The sequence below is a fragment of the Danio rerio genome, chromosome 5 (genome assembly GCF_049306965.1).
Source record: "Danio rerio strain Tuebingen ecotype United States chromosome 5, GRCz12tu, whole genome shotgun sequence".
Lineage (NCBI taxonomy): Eukaryota > Metazoa > Chordata > Actinopteri > Cypriniformes > Danionidae > Danio > Danio rerio.
The window spans coordinates 60,981,665-60,995,714 of NC_133180.1; the positions used below are offsets into that span (position 1 = coordinate 60,981,665).

At 39.4% G+C, this 14,050-nt stretch overlaps 2 protein-coding genes across 5 annotated transcripts in view; both read left to right on the plus strand.

Moving 5' to 3' along the window:
- LOC141385623 (uncharacterized) overlaps positions 1–14,050 on the plus strand; it is a 355,697-nt gene that overhangs the window by 160,345 nt on the left and 181,302 nt on the right. The gene's annotated exons all lie outside the window — the stretch shown is intronic.
- Positions 1–14,050, plus strand: part of ntrk2b (neurotrophic tyrosine kinase, receptor, type 2b) — a 66,425-nt gene that overhangs the window by 25,810 nt on the left and 26,565 nt on the right.

Below are 14,050 nucleotides of genomic sequence, written 5' to 3' on the forward strand. Positions count from 1 at the left end.
GTGGGGGGTTGGGTATCGCGGATGGGGGTGTTTGTCGTGGACGAAAGTGAAGACAGTTAGGGAGTCGCTGAAGAAAGTGAAGAGCAGAAGAGAGGGGCGGGGTGGGGGTGTGTGTAATGAGGGGTTTGGGCAAAATAAGGTGCCATTTCACATTTCAGAGGTGCCAGATCCGGATCCGGCTTGTTCTGGCACAAATTAAGCCCTGCAGGGGGGCTAATAACTTACAGGGAGACTAATAATTCAGGAGGGCTAATTATTCTAATTTCAACTGTGTGTATATATAGGCTTAAACCAGCTAAGTGAACCACAGTAAAAGTCTAAAAGTCTGCTTTTAGTCCCTGTACAAACCTGATGTACACTGTTAACCCTCACTATAGATTATGCAGTAATAACTGAAAAATAGCCATCAATTTGTTGTAATAAAAGGACCATGTATTTTACTGTAAAGGAGTAGGATTTGTACGAAATTGTGTGGTTTAAAGAATAAATCACAGTAATTTACTTGATGTACCCATTACAGGTAGTAACTGTGACAATAAATGGTAAAATACTGTTCAACAATTGCTGTCCCATCTACTCTTGCACTTTATGTTGCTTATAAGCAATTGTTTTAATGAAGTGCATGTATCTTCAAACAGAAAACAAAGATTTAGGCATTAACACACGCATACAGAGGCTGTCTGTGTTTTTCTAAACACAAAGGAGTTGCCCCTTTAAGAGAGTCAGGTGTTTGATTGTTGAGTGTTATTTTCACTTCAAATGCAGTCTGATGTTTTAAGCCTTACATAGGAATATGCAAAAATAAGTAAGTAAAACTTGTTCCAAACTTTTTGAGGGTTTCTAAAATATGCCTGTGCATATAGTTAAATGAAGTTAAATTTTTATCTTAAACTTGGTACTTGTAAGGTACAATTCTAGCTAGTAAGCATCTCCTCACAACTTCATACAATTTTACACATTACTTTCTTTTAAACACATTTATTCATTGGACAACTCAGCTTGTTTATTTTTACTTTTTTGTGTTTTTGCAATGTACAGATGCATGTGCAGAAATCATCACAGGGAGTCACTGAAGCATACATTTAGCCATGCAAAGGCAAACCCAGGTTGTGAATTTTTTGCAATAAGTTTTTCAGAGCTGTGTTTCTATCTGCAAATTCATATTCGGGATAGTAGAAAATTTGCTGTCCAGTTGAAGGCTGCATGAAATATTTTAGAATAAGAACGTCATTCACCACTCACTTATCACAGAATCACAAAAAAGACAGGTCCAATACATCACTCTTGTCTGAAGAAACTATCCAAAACTGAGACACCGACAGATCAATCTTATGAAAGTCAGCTACCCCATTCAGATCTGTCTCTTAATAGTGAGGAACCATCTACATCATCTTTTGGCAGTCATAGACATTTAACAGATGATCAGGTCTTTTTAAGTAACCTGCCTCTGTTTTACCTGAAGTTGCAGGGCAAAATGTTACCTGCCAATACAAACAGTCTATTATTGAGGAATTTCAAGCAGTTTATGTTGATGGAATGCATGCCATGCTTGCTAAACTAAAAGAAAAGCTGTTATCATGATCAGATATGTGATACATGTGACATTGACAAACTTACTGATGAACTGGCTGCAAAGGACCTGTTAACTTTGTACAATGGAGGTCAGTTAAAGTCTGACAAAACCAGAAAACAATTCTTTAACAAAGTTTCAACTTTGTTGAACCAAAACAGATTTAGCTGGGCACAGACATGGCCAGTAAAGAACATTTTTGTCAGTATGTGCCAGTTATAGAAACCCCGCAATCTTTGTTTAAGCAGAAATTGGTTTGAGAACAATACAATCAGTCAAAACATCTATGTTTAAAAGGTGATTGAGGATATAAAAGATGGCACATGCAAAAAGCATGTGATCTTTCAAAAGCATCCATCATCTTTATCAATTATCTTGTATCAAGATGCATTTGAGGTTGTAAATCCAATTGGATCAGGTAAAAAAAAAAAAAAAACATAAAATCCTAGCAGTGTACATGACCCTTGGTGACATTCTGTCACACAACGCTCTTTAGTTGACCGAGTGCAGCTTGTTTTACTGTGCAGAGATGAGGACTTTAAACAGTTTGGTCAGAAGAACGTCTTTTCCAGTTTAATTTCTTATCTGAAATATTTAGAGGGTACTAAATATGAGTCTGGTGAGATGCAGTGGCGCAGTAGCGAGATGCAGTGGTGCAGTAGGTAGTGCTGTCGCCTCACAGCAAGAAGGTCACTGGTTCAAGCCCCGGCTGGTTCAATTGGTATTTCTGTGTGAAATTTGCATGTTCTTCCCGTGATTGCATGGGTTTCCGTGTCCATAGTGTATGTGTGTGTATAGATGTTTCCCAGTGATGGGTTGTGGCTAGAAGGGCATCCACTGCGTAAAACTTTTGCTGCATAAGTTAGCGATTCATTCCGCTGTGGCGACCCCTGATTAATAAAAGGACTAAGCCAAAAAGAAAATGAATGAATTTGAGTCAGATGACATTATTATTAGAGCAGGACTTATTGCGTTTTGTGGGGATAATCTTGGCTCCCATGGTATTGGTGGCTTTTTTGAAAATTTTACTACCAACAAGCATTTCTGTTGATACTGTCTCATTGACAGACACATTTCGCCAACAACGTTAAATCTTGGCTTAAAAAGAACAACTGAAAATTATGCACAAAGCATTGAGAATCTCACAACTGCTGACCAATCTATACTGGATTCCATCAAATTCAATTCTGTTTTCAATTCCCTTGAATTGTTTCATAATGCCTTCATGCTTAGGTCATGATTTGTTTGAAGGGATTGTGGCTAATGACTTGTTAGTTTTCATTTTGTTACAGTTGAAAAACAGTTCACATACAATGAACTTAACAGAGCCATTGCCCAATTCAGCCATTTAGGAAGTGACTCTCACAATGCACCATGTGCTGTTAAAGGTGCAGTAGGTGATCTGCCAAAATACTAACCAGTTAGCATATTATCTTTGGACAGCGGGCAGTTACTGTGATTCAAAGCCACGCCTCCTGAAATCACGAACCTGCACACCGTGTCACAGCAGTAGACAACCCACTAGTTCATGTAATTTGCCAGTCAGAAATGTAGTTAGTGTTTGGCCGGCGGGGTGCAGGATTTACATTTATTACTAAGCCACACTTACATGCTATTGCAGAGCGAATATACAGAGTAGCAGGATGGCTGTCATTGTTCAACAATAAACCAATGTGAACATAAAAGCAACTAGGCAGAATAGCGCTATTTACTGATGTTTTTTTGTTAAACTAAATAACAATCTACATTATCGATGCTGTAAATGGTCCCTTATAAAACTGAAAATAGTCTTTCGTCAACACAGCTGTGCATATCATAGTCTGTAAAACACAGGAGCATATAAGCCATTCATAACACTACACAATCTAACATAAGCTAGCCTGACTAAATTAGTTTTAAAACAACATTACCTGTCTAACAGTAATACTTCAGCTATGGTGTCGTCCTTCCTCCAGCATGCAAAACTAACTCCAATATTGATTCAGGATTTTCAAAGTTTCAATTCAGCATTTGATTTCACTGCGTCTGTGATTGTCTCGTGTGTGCAGCACGTGTCATGAACATGTGGTGCTTATGCAGGCAGGCATGCACGAATGGCGGATCTGCTTGAAAAGAAATGTGCATAAGTCCAAATCTGCATTTGCTGACAGACAGTTTGAGCTACTTATCGAAATTATGGGAGATGTCGGCCCAACAATATTTAATTGGATGAACATTTTTTAGTTTTATGCCTTACCCAGAACATAAAAATACATATAAAAAACATTTAGATTATTTGCTTTAATCATTACTATTGGACTGTGAAGAGACTTTCAACCAGCACAACAAAAAATGTTTCTGAAGACAATCACCTCTTGCACCTTAAAAGCAGACAGTCAACAACTTTGTGGTTTTGCTGCACAGAACTGGGGCCTCATGTATCAACGCTGCCTACGCACAAAAACTTTACGTACGCCAGATTTCACACTCACGTTTGGATTTACTAACTATGAAATTAACGTGAGAATCTGCGTTGGTCCACGCCAACTTCATGTCTGGTGTCATGCATTTCTTGTGTGTGTTTGTTTTATTTCCATCGGCGACTCCTAGAGGCAATTATGTTAAATTGCACACTACAAAGTATCTTTGAGTCATGCAATGCCAGCTATATGGGATGGGATCATCCGCATGTCTAGCAGGTATATAAGGTTTCCACACCATGCTTTTGAACTGCGGTAAAGTTAGTTTAACGTTTGTCATTCATTAGACCAGGGCTGCTCAACCCTGTTCCTGGAGATCGACCTTCCTGCAGATTTTTTTATTTCAGATAGACATAAATATGTGCCCTTTATGTTGCACAAGGCTAAATTTCACACAGAGGAGAGATAGAAGGATACAGCTTTGGCTTTAGTATAGTGCAATCTATGCATCACTTTAAATTGTATAAGCTGTAGTCTCACATTTATAGAACAAGAATGAACACGTCTCAGTCCCTCCTCCCAAGTAGAGGATAAAATGTCAGTTCCTAGTTCCCTCTCCCAAGAATCTTTAAGGTGTGCAGTAGAGACTGAAATGTGAGAAACAAACAGATCTATAAATTTGGTCACTAAATGTTTCTCCCATAGGCACTTCCTCAAAAGCTTCTACAAATCATGATCAAGAAAGACTTCCTCGCACTGAGGAAAATTGTGTTTAATAAAATGGCGCACCTGTAAATAACAAAAAAAGTGTGATTGTGAGAGTCCAAAAGTTTTATATAAGTATTCAAATGTGGCCAGTTTGTCATCTACATAAAAATCCTTCACTGAACGCCTTTGTTACTCCAAAAAGTAAAAATCTTATCAAGTTGTCTGGGCACAAAATCATGATTTTTGCAGATAGGTAAATAAATGAAGGGATATTCAATCTTTAACGCCGTTTTCACTTGATTTAAAATTTTTTACTAGAATTAAGAGCAATAATATTCTTACATTGAACCTTTTTCAGTGATAGAGCTTTTGACCACAAAATTGCAGCCAAAGAATTGTTACCAACTGAACAAGCCTCAAACTGTAGCCACTTAGGACATGTATCTAACTGATCGGAAGCAACTTGATCACACTCATGCCAAAACATTATAGCCCTCATGTTAGCTGCCTAATAGTATTGACAGAATGTGGGCATTGCTAGCCCTTTCACTTCCCTAGATTTTCGCAAATGAGCTTTTGAAATTCTGTGTGCCCTATATCCCCAAATGAAAGGAAAAATCACAAAATCTAACAATTTAAGAAAAGAATTTTAGAAAGAAATATGGGTAAATTCCGAAAAATAGAAAAAACGAGGCAAAATAACCATCTTAATGGCATTAATTCGACCTATTAATGATAATGGAAGAATTTTCCATTTCTCAATAGATAATTCAATCTGTTAAAAGCCTCTAGAAAATTTAATCTATAAATATCCTTAAAATATTTGGAGATAATTAATCCCAAGTAGGTGAAATGATTATCTACAATTTTAATGGGCAGAGATTTCAAAAATCCAGAATCTAAGCCATCTCCCAGAGGCATAAACACACTTTTCTCCAATTAACTGAATAACTGGAAGAGGAACCAAAAATATTAAGCGTTTCCATTAAATGTGGAAAAGCAGTGCATGGGTCATTTAAAAATAATATTAAATCATCTGCATACTGTCACAATCACCAGCGATCATAACTCCATAGATCGCTGGATCTCTCTCACAAATACTCATGGACTACAATTCTGCCATTTCTGGACTATATATTCATACATGCACTTCACCCAGACACACATGCTTCCTCATCTAAACTGATTACATTCACACAACCTGAGGATTGTCAGAGACTGATTGCACACACTATTTAAGCCACACACTCACCCATTCCGTTTGCCAAGTCTTGTTATCTGTATAGTAATACTACAACGTGGTTTCCTAGTCTTGTTTTCTTGTGTTTTGACCCTTGCCTTCTTAGCCTTTTCTTCTTAGTCTGCTGCCTGCCTTTTGTCCTCTCACCTGTTTACTGATTACGATTCTGGACAGTCTCCATATACCTGTTTGCAAATGTATTGACCATTGCTTGCCTGACCACTGATTAAACCTGCATTTGGATCCTACCTCAGTTGTTTGTGTCTCTCCCTGTGGTTACACATACAAGGGTTTAACCTCGAGGCACACCTCGAATCTCAGAATGGGTACGTAAGTGGACTTAAACAACATCGTTGTCATGTTCCCGCTGTAGCTCCAAAAACACAGATAGATTAGAATTTGTGAGAATTGCAGACTTAAGGCTGATTTATACTTCTGCGTCAAACACCGGCGTGTGCTACGGCGCTGACGCTTAGCCCTTCACCGTGGCCATCGGCGTCGCTGATGTGCACCTCTCAAAAATTGTAACTACACGTCGCTACGACGTGTAGCGCAAGCTCTGTGATTAGTCGGCTTGGTAGCGCTGACGAGTCTGGGCGGGACCGAGAGCCGTGCGAATGGCGCGAGCTGGATGCGAGCCCAATGGAGCGATTGTTTACAAGTGTGGAGTCCCGTGAAGAAGCTCCTGATGGAAAGTTTTGTTTTGTGTTTACCTCATAGTTAAAGTTGTTGCACGTCCGCCAGTTCCTGCATCAAAATGAGCGAGTTTTAGCCACTTGTACATCCCGGAAGTGTTCAGGAAAAGCAAAACAGTAGAGAAGAAAAACTCGACACTGAGAAACATTAACACCTCACTGCCCACTAGCGTTTCGGAAGTGTTAATGCAGACCAACAGAGACAGCGCGCAGAAGTATAAATGCACAGCTTTGGGCATTGCATGCGCCGTGGGTCACGCCGGTCACTTGACGCAGAAGTATAAACCAGGCTTTAGGAGCCAAGTAAAGCATTTTAATCAACCTGAAAATTTTCTCAAGTCGAATCTCTCTAAAACAGAAAAAGATATATAAATCCATTCAATTTGGTCGAAGGCTTTCTCTGCATCCAGGGAGAGCATTGCTGCCTTAGATTTTTTTTGACTGATTGTTGTATAAAATGTTTAATAGGCAGTGTGAGTTACAGAAGGAGAATCTTCCTAAAATAAAGCCAGTTTAATCAGAATTAATTAATGAATCCACATGTTTGTTTAATCGAGTAGCCAACATTTTAGCGATAACCTTTTGATGACTGTTAAGACTAATTGGTCTATAATTAGCGGGCTCAGTATCATCTCTGTCTTTTTTTTTTTTCTCAAAAAGACACATATACACTTTATATAAAGAAGCAGGAAACTTATTCAGTTCAATTGAATGATTTAACAAACGAAACAGGAGAGGAGCCAATGTAGATTCATTTGTTTTATAAAATTTAATTCCATACCCATCTGGACCTGTGGCCTTTCTATTGGGAAGGGAATTAATTGCCCCCAGAACTTCACTAGGATCAAAAGGTTGTTCTAGTTCCTTTTTAGCACTATTACTGAGCTTTGGAAAATTCACTTTATTGAGAAAGCTATGTCCCATGTCACTCATCACTGAACTGGTTGAAGAATAAAGATGCTTATAAAATTCTGTAAAACAGTCATTGATTTCTTTAGGATGCGTTACCAAATCACCATTTTGAGCTCTTATTTGATGAATGGCACGACTGGCCTGCACCCCTTTTAGCTGACGAGCAAGAAATGTATCTGCTCTGTCACTGAGTTCAAAATGTTTCTGTTTAAGCTTCAATAGTACATTAGAGACCTGATCACTCAGAATTGAATTATATTCATATTTCTTTTTTAAAATTGCATTAAGGTCTGATTATGCTTGGGATTCTTGAAAAGCTATTTCTAAGGAAGAAGGGATATTTTCAATCTCAAATAGCCGTTTGCGTCATTCCTTTTTACGTGCAGATTCAAAAGCAATAATATATCCTCTCAAAACCACTTTACAAGTTTTCCACAAACATGAGTCAGATACGTCCCCTTTAACATTGGTCTCTAAAAATTGACTCAGCCGATTTGAAAGAAATGAGGTAAACTGTTTATCCATTAGCAAATTGGGGTTAAAACGCCAACAACATTGGTTTTTTGGTAAAGATAGTCTTAAACTAGTGAGACAGGGCTATGGTCCGAAATTAGGTATTTAGATTGGACAACATCTTTAATCATTTTGGAGTCAATAATAAAATAGTTCATGTGAGACTAAGATTTGTGAGCTTGAGAAAATAAAGAGTAATCCCGACCAGTAGGATTCAATTATCTCCATACATCCACAAAATTCATTGATTTAATAAGACTATTTAGAACCCCAACAGACTGGATAGGAGAAGGAACACAAGCTGAAAAGCGATCAAGATAAGAATCTAAATAACAATTGAAGTCTCCCGCGAGTATCCTGTGATTATGTTAGTAGCATTTGTATTGGAAGGAGTCCAAATAATTTCCTAAAAAAGCAGAGTCATCAATGTTGGGTCCATACACATTAACACATGTAATTGGAACATTGTTAATACAGTCCGATACAATAACATATCTTTCCTCTGGATCTGATATTACTGAATGAGAGCGAAATAAAAACGACTTTTTAAAAAAAAGTAAGACTTATAAAGACTTAAAAAATGAAGACTTATAAGTGCAGTAAACAATTAGCGCAACATAAAACAATGTGGTAACAACCCTACCCAAAACCCCAGTGCAGAACAGCATTTTCCCCTGTTGGAATATATAGCCCATTCCATGCGTGTTCAATAAGAAAAGGTCGGGAGAGTTTTTTCTTCAATGCCAAAAATATTAGTAATTTATTAGATACAAATGAATAATTCGATGACAGAGCTCTGGGTTACATTACCCCAATGCAATACAAGAAATAAATTCAAGAGGTTCGCAACTAACATACATTTCCTGACTACAGCATATATACACAACTGATCTTAACGGGTGGTGTAACGTCACTTGTCAGTCATTGTTCAGTCCTCCATTGGCCGCACCTTCGACATACTTCCTCTTTTTCTATGAATTCTCTGCACAACAAAAAAGCATACAACCTTTTGTGCTCTGTGTTCAGTTTTAACACCTCTCTTCAGACAGGAAGTTTCTGCAGAGCTGAATTTAATTTTGGACCCGCATCTATCTACTTCTGCAAAAATTCTAATTAGTATGCACAGCACTCACACACAACATTAGAAATATATGACCCTTACATGACCAATACAAATAATTGTTTGATTAAAAGAAAAAAAGAAAAATAGTAATAAAAATGATTCCTATTATCCAACACCCCCATCTTCATGGAGCCAGCAAGAGGACAAAGCAAAGAGCACAAATCTTACCTAGGTCTGTTAAATGAAAAAATAGCAGCCACACAAATAAACTTAAAAATAAAAATAGCAACCTTCGGTAAGAGAAAAAAAAAAAAACTTGAGGGGGTCCACTACCTCGTGTGTCAGGAAGAAAAAAAACTATCAGTCATAGTCTAAACATCTAGGCGCGATGGTCGTAGAACTATTCCTGACCAGGAATCAGATCGAAAAATTAGAAAGGATTTCCACAAACTTTTTTGCATCTTCAGGAGATGTGAAGGACGGCGACTTTCCATTTTGAGTCAACATCAATTTTGCTGGAAAGCGCAGCGACCATTTCTTGCTAGCTAAAAAAGCGTAAAGCTCGTGTGATCGGAATAAAAGTTCGGCGCTGCACAGTGACCTCGGGAGTATAGTCAGGAAAAATATATATCTGGCTACCCTTGTACTTTAGCAGGAAATTCTCCGTTCTCAGGCAAATAATTAAATCTTTGTCCCGATCATGATGAACTTTTGCAATGATAGTGCGGGGTCTTTGACCCGCAGATGACTTGGGCAGTAGGGCATGATGTGCCCGATCGATTTTGACGCACATTGCCTGAGATAGAGGGCCTACTCACACTATGCTATCCGTACCGTGCCCAGGCCCCTTTCCCGGATGGTTTGAGAAGTGTGAGTGCGCTGAATCGTGCTCAGGCATGGTTCACTTGGCCGGCCCTGGCCCGGTTGGAAGAAGTGGAAGAGGCTCGTGGTTCACTTGGGCATTGGTGGCGTACGCTTGTGTGTGAGTGCAAAACGCACCAAAGCCCGAAACTGAAAGCGAGACGTGACTTTTAATGGACTGTTTCATATGGATTATTTAATCATTCTTACTGTTCAGTGAACGCAAACTGCCGTAGTTTATCAAATATGCAAACCCCTCACTACATGACAGCTGCGCACCTTCAGCAAACCTCCTAATTCCTGCTGCACAAGGTCTTTATGATTGTTTATGAGCGTCAAAAGTGGCTGATCTGTTCGGCGAAATATCTGACTGCATGTCACTGCTTCCCCAAGGACTAAAGTGATATAACTAGAGAAATCTCCACTGTACTGAGAGAGATCGCTTACTGAACAGCGCAGCATCGATGACGTAAGCGTTCCCTGGCCAAATTGTAATGTGAGTGCTGGCCGTCGAGGGAGATGGGACAAGCGTGCTTTGACCCGGTTCGAGGCAACTGTACATAGTGTGAGTACGCCCAGAGTGTCGACTTTATCCCTGACAGCAGCCACCGTTTTTGAAGACTTTCTAGATGCCATGATTGAACATGCAATGAATCAGGAAAAGTCGACAAAAACATTAAAAAAGTTACAAAAATAAATGAAATTCTACTTCCAACTATTAATAATAAATCCAAGATATTACTAATTGTTATTAAATAAAATAAAGACACGAAAAATGGAGTTATCCTCCAAATTCAATGTTATCAGAGATTAGCTCAAAAAAACTCGACTACTCCATACTTTCCGTGCATGCGCCCCATTTCAGGCAACTCTCTCCTTAAAGGGTGTTAGTTCAGCATCCCCTGTTCCCCCGCCTTTTCTGTCCACACTTTGACGGTGTTCTTCTCTTCTCGTTTGGTTTTGCCTTAGTAGAGTCTTTACCATATTTATTAGGGGGAGGAGGCAGGGAGGGGTTTTGCACTCGTGCAAGTGCGCTCAGTGTTACGTTAATTTGGATGTACAAAGAAAATATATGTGAGATTCCGTGTACGCTGTGTGTCACACTTCTGAATTTCTTACTTGCGTACGCAAGGTTTTTGTATGAATTCAACGCAAGTCTTTGTACATGAGGCCCTTAGTGTTTCTTCAGGCTCTTACCAATTTATATAAGAAGATAAATTAAAAACCCCATGGATAGTGAGGTACTGTATGGCAGTTGTGCCTTAAACTGAAGAAAATTGTTGAGCTTATTTGTGCTTACAAAATAAGTCACTATGAGATTGGCTACCTCAAGTTTTTAAAACAATTTCCTTGTTTCCTGATGAAAGACTAAAAGCAAAACATCATTACCTGTTGCACTAGGCAGACCTTTTTCTATACTTTGGACCACTGTGTCATTAGTCAGGTTTCATCATATCTTCACTGTTGTTCACTTCATCTGTTTCCTCTTACAATTAGCGCTGGCACGCATGCATTGCTCACCTGTTTCTATTTTGATGTAAATCATCTCTCTACTTATACCTGCCCTGTTTTGTTACACTTTGCCAGGTTAATGTGTTCTTTAGCTTACGTTTATCTCTTTTGATTTGAACGGCAACCTCTCTGTGTTCTGTACGAGCCTTGACACACTGAATCGGTTGTGGATGCTTAGGTTCAAAAGCAAGCATTCCTACTTAAGAATTATGTGCATCTTTGTAAAACCTTGACAAAGAAAGACATCAGTTGCTCCAGTTCTATTTAGATTCTGGTCAGTTATTTCCTCCTAAAATTCAGTCTGTCAGTGAATCACATGAACAATAGTCAGTTATTGAATACAGAAATACAAAATGCAATAAAGGCGGCTAACTGGGTTTCTCAGAATACATAAGAAGTATCAGGGGTGGTTTATAAAGTACCCAAATATGCCAATGGCCACATTGTTGTTGTAGACCATAACAGTCGTGGTTATGTCTTTGGTAAAATATCTGTGATACTCATTAGTCTGACTGATGTCTACTTTCTTACTGAACTGTATGAATCTGTTCTTTTGTCTGACCTTGGCCTTTACTCTCTTTATACCTGTGCAAAATAATGTGTGTGTTAATTTTGACAGTCTGTTAGATTACAAGCCCCTTCCAATTTATAAAGTGGCAGGGCTTTCTGTGGTGTCCTTACATCACTCGGTGTACTCTTTTTAACTTCTGGCACAGAACTGATCCAACAGGAAATAAAGAGAGTCCTCCCTGAATTAGACATCAATCACCTATGTTTTGTGGTGGGTGTTGAGAACACACAGGACCTTGCACTAGTTGATATGTCTGATCTTCAGGACGTCTTAAATCCACTACAATGTGGAAAATTCTTAATTGAATTCAAACAAAAAGGTAAGACTCATTTTCTTTTTTGTAGAATTATCTACAAGATTAAATAAATAAATAAAATATATATGTATATACGGTGTCTACTGAGATGTAAAACTTTTTACTTTGTTCTTCTGTAGTTTCCGAAGTGTCTAGAGGCCAACTGGATCAAGTTGAGCTCACCACATTAATCCCACCCAGCTTACAATCTGAACAGCCATCCACATCGTACACACCTGTGAATTCTAATTTGCTTAGTATATTTCAAATTCCTTAGGAACGCATGTCTGAAGCACTTCTTCATGCAGTATCCAAAAAGGAGAAGACTCCACTTGTACCGAGAAGGAAGTTTGTAAGGATTGTTGTGGCAGCCATGATAGAATATTGCCCAAACCCAAACTTGGCAGACTGTAGGAAAGTGGCAAGAAACATCTTTTCTAAACACAACATTTGGAGACATTACAGAAGAAGGAGAACAATGGAGAAAAGTTCTTTTCAAAGACAGCTGAAAACCAGAGTTGATATTATTTTTAGACACAATGTAGCACATAGGATTTGTCATCCTAAAAAACACAGAAGAACAACAACTGAGCAGTTGCACAGTCAAAAAGATCAGATGAAAGCTGGATGCATCAAATGGCAACCTACTTCCATGTCTGATGAAGAGACCGCACATCTCTTTAAGAGAAGAGAAAATTTATATTATATTAGAAATTTTTCAAACTAAAGGCCCAAGATCTGTTAAACTGTCTGATGTGGACAACCTAATGCAGGAAACGTACATTTGTCAGTGCCAAATGATAAATTCATGTCGCCCTCCAGCCATCAGTGACTTGGAATTTGAGTCTCCAGGGATGTGAATGGAACGGCAATTTCAGCCGCATTTGACTTCAGAGGAGAAGACGGTGAGTGAGCTGAGATATGCGGCGGGAGTGGATACCCTCCATATGGTTGATATATACCACCGCCGCCGTGCTGTCTGTCCTGATCAGCATGTGCTTCCTCTCTAGCACCGGTAAAAAATGGCGCAGAGTGAGATACACTGCCAACAGCTCCAGGCAATTGATATGCTAATGCCGCCGGGTTCCTTTCCACAGACCCGCAGCTGCATGCCAGCAACACATGGCCCCCCAGCCCGTGCTGGAAGCATCCGTTGAGAAGACGACATGCTTGGACACTTGTTCTAGAGACACTCCAGCTTGTACAAATGCCGGGTTCGACCAAAGACTAAGTGCGTGGCGACACAGCAGAGTGACCGTCACTCAGTGCATGCCCGCGTGCCATGATCACCAGATCGTGAAGCCAGTGCTGAAGCGGTCTCATATTGAGCAATCCAAGCAGCGTGACAGCAGCTACGGATGCCAAATAATTTCAGAAAGACCACAGTTTTCCTGTCAAACTCTCTTAGACGGGTCAGCATCAGCATGCCGCCATCTTAGGAGAGGCATGCCATCATGGTGATCGAGTCCAGCTCCAACCCGAGAAAAAAGATTCTCTGCATGGGGACAAGTTTGCTCTTTTCTCGGTTGACCTAAAACCTCAGCATGTCGAGGTGCTGGAGCACCCTGTCTTAATGCATAATCAATTGATCCCGTGAGTGCGTTTAAATCAGCCAGTCGTCAAGATAATTGCGTATGCAGATGCCTGCAAGCTGAAGGGGCGCTAGGGCACCCTCCGCAAGCTTGGTGAAAACTTGCGTCGACAGAGAGAG